The sequence below is a fragment of the Capricornis sumatraensis genome, chromosome 1 (genome assembly GCF_032405125.1).
Source record: "Capricornis sumatraensis isolate serow.1 chromosome 1, serow.2, whole genome shotgun sequence".
NCBI lineage: Eukaryota > Metazoa > Chordata > Mammalia > Artiodactyla > Bovidae > Capricornis > Capricornis sumatraensis.
In genome coordinates this window covers 172,486,467-172,499,464 of record NC_091069.1, presented here as the reverse complement: position 1 = coordinate 172,499,464, position 12,998 = coordinate 172,486,467, and positions in this window count along the sequence as shown.

Below are 12,998 nucleotides of genomic sequence, written 5' to 3'. Positions count from 1 at the left end.
ATAGGTTCAGGGCCAAGTAGAAGATAAATCAGCCAGAGAGAGAGAGGGAATGCTGAGCAGAGTGGAAGGACTGTGAGGGTTGGGCTGAGAGGGAGCAGAATAGGTTCAGACAAGGATCTTTTGGATGCAGGAGTCCAGCCAGTTCTTTCAACATAAAATTTAACATTCAGGTGGGCTTCCGCCATATTCCAGATCACTCCTGGGTTGGGGGGGTGGGGGGTGGGTGGGAATTCCCATTGTGGACCTGTGGGAATTTGTAAATATTAGGTTCAAGCATCTGGAATTTTGGTATTCAATAAGGAACCATTTGGGAATTCCCTGGCGGTTCAGTGGTTAAGACTTTGAACTTCCAGTGTAGGGGGCATGGGTTTGATCCCTGGTTGGGGAACTAAGTTCCTACAGGCTGCATTAATTAAAAACAACCCATCTGGGAATTTTTTAAAAAGGAACCATTTATCATTGTAATTAGGGGTACTAATAAGTAGGAGTGGGAGGATGGTGTGGAAGGACCTGGAGTTAGAAACTACCATGTGGAGAACATGCTGGAGGCTGAGACGGTGAGACAGAAGACAGCAGAAGTGGACGAGACAGACAGGAGACATTACAAAGTTACAAGTAACATTTTTGCTTCTGACTTGAGATGGGGGAAGAAGAAAAGCCAAAGATGATGCCAAGAAAGTGAATCAAGAAGAGAGAACATTGGGTGTAATTCTGAGAAAAATGGAGGTCTAAGGAGGAAACTGTCTGGGGAGGAAGGATGGGCCCAGCGAGTACAACACAAGTTGCTTTAGGTCATGACAGACCGTGTGGGTGGGAAGATGAGGGAGGAGAACAGAGACGCAGACTTGCGAGTTACCCACTTAAAAGCGAGAGGAAGCCATAACTGGAGAAGTGAGCACACAGAATAGAAATCGGAGCCATGAGGTACAAGGCTAAGTGTGACCACTCTGGGGTAAGAAGTAGAGCCACAGAAGGAACGCCAAGAGCTAAGAGAGTCGGGACTATGTTGCCAGATCTAACGGAAAGGGTGAGCGATGGCCTCCGATGCCACCGTGAGGTTAAGAACAGCGATGACAGTGCTGCCGCTCGTGGCAGGTCCCCGAAGAACTCTTGCCAGAGCATGCGCATTTCAGCTGTGACGTGGGACTCTTGGCCATTCAAAATCTGGCGTTTGTTTGGAGTAGAGGAGAAAGCTATTAAGCACACACTTCAGTGCTGGCATGTTTGGAGTAGAGGAGAAAGCTATTAAGCACACACTTCAGTGCTGGCAGGGCCTATGCCCTGCCTGGGAGAATGAGACCATCTGTTTTCTATTCATGACAGACATTCATCAAGAATGAACTATGAATGACTCATGGTCTCCTGTTGGGTTTTAGGTGGGAAAGAAGATTGGAGCAAGGCTATGTGAAAAAAAGCTAACAGTACCAGGAATGTCCAACTTCATGTTTGCCAGTCAGATTCTGTGACAAAGTTGAGCCCATTTCCCAGCAAGGGCAGAGCAGCCCTGACTAGTTCTGTGCACTCCCTGTGTGTAGTGAGAACTCTGCCCTTATCGGCAGACATGTGTCTAGCTGGAGGAACAACAGTAATAAACTCTAAGCTCAATCATTTCTTTTAAGCTGAGGTATAGTTGATTTATAATGTGTTAGTTTCAGGTGTACAGCAAAGTGATACATACATCTGTATCTATTTTTTCATTCATTTCCTTTATTGGTTATTACAAAAATCAAGTATAATTCCCTGTGCTATATAGTAGGTCTTTGTTGCCAATGATTTCTTATCCTTCAGCATTATAAAAGATTCTTAAGAACAGTGGTTTTGAGGCTAGGAACATTTGTAGTGGAGCCTTATTGCTCTCCATCTCTTTGAAGTTATTTGAAACTATCCCTTTAAGAGAAAAGAAAAGCAATGCATGGAGGCAACAAAGATGCTTTTGCTGCTGTTGTTGCTCTATGTTGCTATTTAAAGAGCTTCTGCCAGGCTCTGGAGCTACCCCAGATGAGTGACTTTGAGAGAGGACATGTGCTCAGCAGGAAGACACTGAGTGGAGACCACTCATTGGAGATGTTTGGCAGTGGAGGAAAGGAGAAAGATAAATATAGCCTAAGGGCATAAGATATCACATCTAAACCTTTTGTTGTATAGCTGGGGAAAAAATACATTCCAAAAACATTCCTACTATGATAAAAGACAATTCAAAATTGTTGATATCCTAATTATTGCCGGAGAAATAGGGTGACCAAACACGCTAGTTTGCCTTAGACACTGAGTGAGTCCTGAAAGTCCCAGGTCCCAGGAAACCTCTTAGTCCCAGACAAATTTTGACAACTGATTGATCACCTTAGGTTGGAGCCAACTGGTGTTGCCTCAGCTTAACCAAGTTAGATTTATCATAGGTTGTCTCATGATATGAGATGCCCTTTTCTCCCAATTTCTATTTCAGTGCAGTGACTGGATCCTTATCCTCCATGGGGTTTGTCTAACTTGCCAAGACTGAGTGATCTCTCTGCATTTTGGATATCATACAGGAAGAGAAATAAGATATCAATGCTTAACATGTGTATTTATATAACATCTCATTTAATCCTCACAACAGTCTTGTGAGGTGGGTATTACCATCTCCAGTTTACTGATAAGGACACTGAGGCACAAAGAAGCTTAAGTCTGTCTGACTTCAAACTCTACTCTCCACTACATCACAGTGTCCGTTGGAGATCCATACAGACCTCTGTGGTCCATCTCTATGATCAGGGGAGAATGTGAGCCCATGGCTATACTCTGTTAGGTGATAGCCTCTTTTCCTTCAGATGAGGTGCAGAAAGGTGTCTACATGTATTATCTTTCCAAATTGTAGAGGAGCTGGATGCTTCACCTTCATCCCAATGATGATTTTTTTGGGAGGGTCCTCCTCTAGAGCCATCCCATATGGTGCCCTTCTGAACAGAAACAAGATGACCATCCAGGTCCTATGCCTTCACAGTTCAGGGAAATTTTTTAGGGTTAAAAATGTTCACTTCCATATGGAGTCTGAGATTTAAAATGAAACATCTACCAAATCAAAGCATATAGAACTTCTTCACTGTGAAAAACCTGATGTTCTGTTTATGAAACAGAATATGGTTACTTGGGTGACATTTTCCCCTTCAGTCTCCATAAATTCCCTCCTCTTAAAAATGAACTTCAATCAAGTTTGGCCAAAACACTCTCCCCCAAAATATGTTTTAAAGTTCCCCTGTTTAGGGGACACAATGCTATATAATTTATACTTAAATAGTTGAGAGATCTACACAGAACTAGATTTTACTAATTGTACTGGATGGAGTTTAAATAGAATATGAGTAGATAGGGGCTTCCCACGTAGCTTAGTTGGTAAAGAATCTGCCTGTAATGTGGGGGACCTGGGTTCGATTCTTGGGTCAGGAAGATCCCCTGGAGAAGGAAATGGCAACCCACTCCACTATTCTTGCCTGGAGAATAGTAGATAGAAGGACCAAGTGCAGTACATGAGTTCAAGGGATGAATCCTTCTTTAAAGAGATAGAGGAGAATTTAGAACCTGACAAAGGAGCAGAAACTATTTGATGCAAGTTTGGTGCTCTGTGGATCACTCAGAAAGGAGTAAATTAATAAGCAAAGGCAAGTCAGCTAGAATAATAGTCCTTAAAATACGGTACCTAGACCAACAGAATCAGAATCACCCAGGAATTGGTTAGAAAAGTACTGTATTGGGCCCCACCAAATCAGAACTACTGAATCAGACCTACCAGCTGATTGTACTGTAAGCTCAAGTCTGAGAGCTATAAGAGCCTGATATTATGCCCCAATCACAAAGAAACTAGTGCCTGGTTACGAGGGAAGGCTTGGGAGAAAGATCTGAAAAGGCAGTTGGCAAATCTATCCATTTCTTTCCATCTCCACCACCACTGCCCAGGTCCAAGCACCATCATCTCTCATCCAGTCTGGAGCAATACAATTATAATCTCTCTTACTCCTCCCATTTTGTGCCCCGTAATCTATATTCATCAGCAAAAAGAGTGATTTTAACAACTTTTAACATTAGATTATGACTTCCCTGCTTAAAATCTTCAGAGGATCCCATCCTATCACAAGGAATAAGGTCCATTGTCCTTATCTTGGCCCACATGATCCTCCCTGAGTGTCCCTTGCTTGTCTCTTTTACCTCACCTCTCTCCCTTGAGCACTTAGTTCCAGAACTTTTTGCTCATTCTTCTGTAGGAACTTTGTACTTGCTCTTTCTCCCAAGAGAATTCACTGCCTGCTCCTTAATTGCTTATGGGTTTCTTCTCCCCATTTAGACTTTACCTTACCTACTACTTCCACAGAGGTCTTACCTGATACCCCCAATCCGAAGTAAATTAAAGAGGGGACTCCCTGGTGGTCTGGTGGACTCTGCTTTTTCACTGCCGAGGGCACAGATTCAATCCCTGGTCAGGCTAAGATCACGCAAGCTGTGCGGCACAACCAAAAATTAAAAACAATAAAAATAAATTAATGAACACATGTTCTGCTGGGTAATTTTTTGACAAGTTACTGAATCTCTCTAAAGCTAATGTATTCATCCATAAAACAGGCCTCATCATAACTCATAGGATTGTGTGAGGATCAAACGAGAGAGAGTAGCGAATGTATCCAGTATACAGGAGTCACTAAACTGTCCTTTATCTACCGAGCCCACTCTCACGGTCACCACCCCTGTCCAGACCTTATTTCTGCCCATGGCATCACACCCACACCCCTTGGCTGACCTTTCCATTTTCAGTTCTCTCTCATTCCACTGGATCTTACATACCCCGTCAGTGTAACCATTCTCAAGCCCCTATTAAAAAAAAAAAATCTTTCCTCACTCCTTTATCAATGTGAATCTCCCTGCTGCTGCTGCTAAGTCGCTTCAGTCAGTCGTGTCCGACTCTGTGCGACCCCATAGACAGCAGCCCACCAGGCTTCCCCGTCCCTGGGATTCTCCAGGCAAAAACACTGGAGTGGGTTGCCATTTCCTTCTCCAATGCGTGAAAGTGAAAAGTGAAAGTGAAGTTGCTCAGTCGTGTCCGACTCTAGCGACCCCATGGACTGCAGCCCACCAGGCTCCTCCGTCCATGGGATTTTCCAGGCAAGAGTACTGGAGTGCCTTTTTCGGTGAATCTCCCTAATTTCCCACAATTCTGGCCTCTTGTATTCGCCACAAAGGGCTTCCCAGGTGGCGCAAATGGTAAAGAACGTGCCTGCTAGTGCAGGAGATGAAGGTTGTAAGAGATGGCAGTTCAACCCCTGGGTCAGGAAGATCCCCTGGAGGAGGGCATGGCAACCCACTCCAGTATTCTTGCCTGGAGAATCCCCATGGACAGAGGAGCCTGGTGGGCTACAGTCCATGGGGTCTCAAAGAGATGGACACAACTGAGAGGCTAAGCATGGCACAGCACTGCACACATGCTAATTTGTTTTTTATTGTTGTTCTGTTTTGTTTTAAAGGGGGAAAAAGAAACATTTTCAACTTTATCACGTTAATGTGGCCTTAACTGAATGGAAAAGACTCAGTGGACTCCAGTTATGACAGATACTCTGAATGCTGCCAGGATTATTTGTATGACTTTACAGCACTTGTTCTTCACCCTTGCATTCATAGAATCAGAAATCTGGATCAGGCAGATAACCAGAAATCTTCTGCTCTGGAGTTTTGCAAACGTCAGTGTGCATAGGAATCACCTGAGCAGTCCTTTTAAAATGCAGGTTCTGATCTTGTAGAATGAAGGGTTATGAAAAGGGTCTAGTTTAACCTCTTCATTTTCTACAAGAGAAACGGAAGCCCAGAGAAGGAATGTCTCATTGCCCATGCCCCCCAGAGTCTCTGACTCTGAGCACACGCTTTTATTTTTTCTACTTCACCTTGATGTTTATTAAGAAATTCTGTGGAAACCACAGTACCACACAGAGCTACCTGTGTGACAACGGCCAAGGGCTTGTGGGCAGCTGAGATGATACCAGGGGCAAAGCAGGACAGAGCCTGGAAGAATGAGGAAGAGGTGGTGACCAAGGGTCACTGGCCAGAAGGTCGTGAGAAGGCATACAGCAGGTATATTTACATCACTGACTCAAACAAAAGAGGATGGGATTAACAGATGATAGTTTTCACATTCTTTACTACAAAGTTAGTAGACAATCAGGGTTGGTGTCACGGAGGTATTTTTAGGCAAGGGGCCCTCCCAGCACCCCTCACATGATGTCAGCGACTAACTATTTTGCTTCCTCATGTGGCTAGCCCTGGCAATAATTATTTATTCCCGAGCTTTAACTTTAGTGGAAGTGACAAGGTCAAGAGTTTAAGAACAGAGATTAACTGTTAAGCTATTAACCAGCCAATTAATTTGTTACCTTAATTATACATTGTTAATCTGTTTCCCTGCTGTGGAGATATTTAATTTTAGGGAAAGAAAATGTATGAAGTTAAATATTCAAATAATTCCTTTGCCTCTTGAGATTTTAACACAACCAGTTGGCCAAGGAAAATTCCCACATGTGGTCCCATAATCCTGGGCTTTCAGGCTATGATTTCAGCCCTTTCACTATACCCTAAAAACCATCCTCCCCTAAATCACCATTTACAGTTCTCTACCTACACTAGAAATCTATCTTTAAACTTTCTAGTTATTTAATTAGCTAGTTAATTCTCATAACTGGCTCTTGTATTACTAGTGTCAGTATTTTAAATTTCTGTTTTGTATTGGCCAAGAAAATGCAAACTGGCCGGATTATTTAGAAGTAGCTCTGAGTCAACTGGTCTGATTGGTTATTGCTAAGCTAACACACCATTTTGCTAGGACAGTATTCAGTATACACCTTGAAAACTTTGGTGCTCCAGAAACCTTGACAAAATTAAATGAAGTGAGGTAGTTATACACAGTGCATTTGATTGCACCTAGCAAACAGGCATAATTATAACCCAGACACTGATAGCAAAGTTATGGGATGCATCTGGAGGTTACAGAGGCTGGCAGGAAGGAACCAGGCATTAGGGTGTCTGGTGGTAGGTCTTCTTTTCCTGGCATTGGTGGCATTAGCCAGTACACTGCAAAGTTCAGAGTGTGCAGAATCATTTTTGCTGCACAGGCCACTTCCCAGGATGTCCTTGGCTGAACTTTTAACTCTATCACACTAAGCGAGGTCCAGAGGAAAACAGGAAAATAAACACTGCACCCTTCTCCCTGCCAATTTGTTTGTACATGCAACATTATGAAATTATTCCCAAAGCTGGAAATAACCTGTCTACACTTTAAAGGGTTTGATACTTTAAGTATCATTAATCATTTTACTTTTATCCCTCAGGATGTGCAAATTTCAAGTTTGTGACAATTTTTGTTTTACCTGCCTGTAGAAGTTTTTCAACTTGTGAAATACTTTCACTTCTATTCCACAAATGTATTTGGATTCAAGAGAGCTGGGAAGGAATGAGTCATGTTTAGGAAATACTGTTAAATAAAAACAGATTTTAAACACTGCAGGCAGAATTTTAAAAATATACGCAGTAAATACAATTGTGCTAAATTAACCAGTAGTGTCACAGGTGATGAAATTTAAAGTACACGAGAATGGCTTGCAATTAACACTGTGAATGTTGGTTGGGGAAAGATCACACATTTGGACTTCAGAAAACAGAAATTCTGGGTCTGGACCTTTTATCTGTTTTATCACCACTTCCTCCCCCTCCCCTATCTTGAACCCCCATCAATACTGTGTAACCTTAGAGACACCACATAACTACTATGGTTGATTGCAGAAGAAAGAACCTAAGCTGTTAGAAAGCAGGTAATCTCCTAGTCTAAGATTTTAGATTCAAAGCAGGAGTTCACATATGAAACGAAAGCAGAGTTTCACTGTCTGAGCCAACCTTTTCTCCCTCATATGTAACTAATTTGTTTTAACAACCCTCTTGCTCAGAGCAAAAAGGTGATGGGCAGCTCAGCCTGTGCGTCCACGTTCACCATTCTAAATTCCCCCTTGATGAGCCTGCCCGCATCTAGAAAGCTTACCTTGCCGGCACGGGCTGAGTCAGCAAGTGCTGCACCCGCGTCCCTTGGTTGTGAGCAGGCAGACTGCCGGAGGTGGCTGGGAGTGCATCGGCTGCTGCAGAGGACCGAATTCTGTCGTGGAGGTAGGGAAAGGAGAAAAAACTTCAACAGAAATAGTCCAAGTGCTTCGAAGTTAAAAATAAAACTATATCACAAGGGCCAATGTGACCAGGCTCAGCTTACGATTTTTTTTCTTTCTCCTGTATTTATCAACGCTCTGTCTCTGCTGGAGAGGCAGTCACAGGGGAAGCCGGAAGGCAAATGGGGTTTTATATCAGTGGGTTTTCTTTCCCTTGAGGAAGGAGGAAAATCCTTTTAAGAAGGGTAATTTTCAAGGCCAGAGCAGCCTCTCCGAGTCCTGTGCATAGGGTTGGCAGATCCAGCTGTGCTCCCCGTGGCTGGTGGAGCACTCAGGACAGGCTGCTGCTCTAATTATAACCGTGCTTTGCACTTAAACCTGTCACTGGCTGAGGCAGCAACTTGTGAAAGTGACATGTGGTCCTCTGTTTCTCCTATTTCTTGTCTTGACAAGGAAGTGGCTGTCCTCTCCCAGCCCTCTTCCTTCCCTGGTGGTTGGGAAAGGGAGTTTGTAATTCAGAAATCAGGCATAGTTTAAGTCCAGTGTGAGGAAACTAGAGGTGGTAGGAGGCTTAGCTATTACTTAGTCCAACTCTCTCTTTTTTACAGTTGAGGAGGCAGAGATTTAGAGAAAGTAAATTTTGCCTAGATCTTCTAGCGCTACGTTGAACAAAAGGGTTGAGTGGTTATCTCGTAACTTGTTTTTTAGATATGTTCATTTGCGTTGTATTCTACCTATAAGTGATATGATGTGGGATTTGCCTTTCTCTTTCGGACTCATTTCACTTAGTATGATAATCTCTAAGTCCATCCTTGTTGCTGCAAATGGCACTGTTTCATTCTTCTATGGCTGAGTAATATTCCATTGTGTATAAAGATATAGATAGATAGTGCTGCTATGAATATTGGAGTGCGTGTATCTTTTCTAATTGGTACTTTTGTTTTTTCTAAATGTGGACCCTAGAGTGGAGTTGGTAGTTCTATTTTTAGTTTTTTAGGGGACCTCCATTTTGTTTTCCACAGTGGCTGCACCGATTTACATTCCCACAGTGTTCAAGGGTTCTCTTTTCTCCATATTCTCTCCAACAAGTTATTTGTAAATTTTTTGATGATGGTCATTCTGACGCATGTGCTATCTCATTGTGATTTTGATTTGCATTTTTCTAATAGTTAGGTATGTTGAACATCTTTTCATGTGCCTGTTAGCTGTATGTCTCTTTGGAGAAATGTCTACTCAGGTCTTCTGAACATTTTTTGATTGGGTTGTTATTTTGATACTGAGTTGTTTAAGCTGGTGTATATTTTGGATAGTAACACCTTGTTGGTCACATCATTTGCAAATTTTTTCCCATTCCATAGATGGTCATTTTGTTTTGTGGTTTCTTTTTCTGTGCAAAATTTTTAGGTCACAACTGCTAATTTTTGCTTTTTTTTCCCCTTTTGCCTTAGGAGATCAAAGACAATATTGCTATGATTTATGTCAAAGGATGTTTTGCCTATGTTCACTTCTAGGAGTCTTATGGTTTCAAATCTTTCATTTAGGTCTTTAAGGCATTTTGAATCTATTTTTATATATGGTGTGAGGGAATGTTTTAATCTCATTGTTCACATATAGCTGTGCAGTTTTGGTGTCAGGCTAATACTGGTCTCACAGAATGAGTTAGGAAGTGTTCTGTTTTCTGGAAGAATTTGTAAAGAATTGTTAATTCTTTAAACATTTAGTAGAACTTAGCAATGATACCACCTGGGCCTAGACTTTTCTTCGTGGAAAGTTTTTAATTACTAACTTAATCTATTTTCTAGTTAAAGCTCTATTCCCAGCATTTATATTTCTTATTGAGTCAAATTTGGTATTTTGGTCTTCCTAAGGATTTGCCCACTTTATCAAGTTATCTAATTTGTTATACAAATTTTTAAAGTTATATAATTGTTCATAATATTCATTTATAAGGGGCTTCCCCGGTGGCACTGATGGTAAAGAATCTGCCTGCCAATGAAGGAGACATAAGAGACATGGGTTTGATCCCTGAGTCTGAAAGATCCCCAGAGGAGAAAATGGCAACCCGCTCCAGTGTTCTTGCCTGGAGAATCCCATGGACAGAGAAGCCTGGTGAGCTACAGTTCACAGGGGCACAAAAAGTCAGACAAGACTGAAGTGACTTAGGACGCACACACATTCCTTTATAATGCTTTTTATTTCTGGGAGGTTGGTAGTTACGTCCCACCTTTCATTTCAGATTCTAGTAATGTGATTCTTCTTTCTCCCTGGCCCCTTCCCTCCCCTCCTCTCTCTCCCCCTCCCCCTCCCCTTCTTCTCAGTCTAGCTAGCTTTGGTTTCATTGATTTGCTCTATTGCTTTTATATTCTCCATTTCATTTAGTTCCACTCTAGGCTTTATTTCTTCCTTATGCTTGCTTTGGATTGACTCTGCTCTTCTTTTGCTAGTTTCTTAAGGTAAAAAGTTATTGATTTGAAAGCAAAACTATGGAGATAAGGTTTAGTAGTTGCCAGAGGTTAGGGGAGAGGGAGTGACAAATAGGTGAAGCACAGAGGATTTTTAGGGCGTTGTAGTATCCTATAAGACACTGTAATGGTGGATGCATAACAATTACATGTTTGTCAAAATCCATATAATGTACAACATCGAGAGTGAACCCTAATGTAAACTATGGACTTTAGACGATAAAGATGTATCAGTATAGATTCATCAATTATATCAAATGGACCACTCTGGTGTGGGTTGCTGATAGTGCTGGGGAGGTTGTGTGTATCTGGGAGCAGGGGTTATATGTTCCCATATAAGGTACTGAAGTCTTCGTACCTTCTCATCATTTTTGCTGTGAAATTAAAACTGCTCTAAAAAATAAGACCATTAAAAATCAAAAGTAATTTTAAAAAAATTTAAAAACCTCACAAATTAAGGGCACATGTCTCTCCCCTAGATCTGAAGTCTTATTCTGCAAGATCCCTGTGATGGCCCAGAATGTGATGGTATCAGGACATTCAAACCTGCTACTCTCACTATCCCTATTAGTTTCCCCCAGTATATGCTGATCCAGTTATTGTTATTATATGCTACCAAATTATTCACATTATAATTTCTCCCATGCTTAATTAATTACTTAGAAATTCTTTTACTTTATAAATGGAGAGAGAGGTCAGAATTTCTAAGTAAATTATATTTTGATCAAAGAATGCTATTTGTATGTTATTAATTCATTTGAGTTTGTTAAGATTTGATTTATGGTCTAATATTAGTCATTATGTGCTTGAAAAGAATGTGTATTCTCTACCAGTTGAATGAAAAAATCTACATACTTTCATTAAACCAAACTTATTAACTGTATAGTTAAAATCTCTACCCATATGAAATTTTAAACCACTTATCCTGTGGATAAAATCATCTGTTATGATTATGCATCTCAGTTTCCCCAATAATTTTTATTAATTTTTGATAAAACTGATATATTTGAGGAATTTGACAAAAGTACAAATTCATTTGTGTACAAATGACTCATTTGAAAAGACCCAGATGCTGGGAAAGATTGAAGGTGGGAGAAGGGGACGACAGAGGATGAGATGGTTGGACGGCATCACTGACTCAATGGACATGAGTCTGAGTCAACTCCAGGAGTTGGTGATGGACAGGGAGGCCTGGCGTGCAGCAGTACATGTGATCTTAAAGGGTTGGACATGACTAAGCGACTGAACTGACTGACTGATATGCATTCAGAATTATTATATTTTTCAGATTAATTGTTCCTTTTATTCTTTGTTTAATATACTTTTACTTCCAACAAAATGTTTTGCCTTAAAGTTTAATTTAACATACATAGCTATGGCAGCCTCCCTACAATTAAAAAAGGTTGATTTTGAGATCTTATTCTTTATAGGCTTTTATAGCTGTAGATTTCTTTCTAAGTACCAATTATAAGCATCATCCCATAAGTTTTGGTATATTGTGGTTCTGTTTTCATTCATCTTTGCATATGTCCTAATTTTCCTTCTGATTTCTTCTTTATCCATTGGTTATTTAGGAGTGCCTTTTAATATCCATATGTTTGCAAATTTCCTGAATTTCTTCTATTATTGATTTCTAATTTCATCCCATTGTGTTTGGAAAACATGCTTTATATGATTTTAGCCCTGTTAAATTATTTTATGGCTTCAAATGCCTTTTATTCAAAACATCTTCAATGTCCATTATTCAAGTTATTAAGTTTTCAGTACAAAGTTTTTAATTTTCTTAGTTAATTCCTAGACACTTTATATTTTTCATTGAGAGGTTCTCATTTTGTTATGTGTTTCTTTATTATTGGTTTGAGAATCGCTATAATTTTTTTATGCTAACCATGTAGCTAGAAAACTTGCTTAGCTGTCATTTGAAATGTGAGTTTATAAACCTGCTGCCATTAAAAGTGGAGGACCCTTAGAGGCTGTTGACCTTTTAAAAAGTCAAAGGTAGTTTTGGGAAGAGGGAATTTTGAAGTCTCATTCATTGGCCATCTGTGGGTCTGGAAAGGCCTCTCCAGCAAGAGTCACAGGGCTGATTGTATAGTACTGAGCTATATTTGAGGGAAACTCCCTAGTTTTTACAATATTTCCATGGAAATCAAAGTAACACTGGGCCAAATATTTGGGTTAAAAACAGACAAATGAAAGAGCATGCAAGAAGATCCTTTTTCTATACTGTCTGATATTTATTAGTACTTGGATCAGAGAAACCCAAAGTGCACCATAATGGAGGGGTTCTGGAATTCCAGGCTGTCCTGTGGACTATAGACTGCAAAGCTCCAGCTTGTCACGCTGAAGCAGGTCTGCCCAGGAAATAAACCTACAG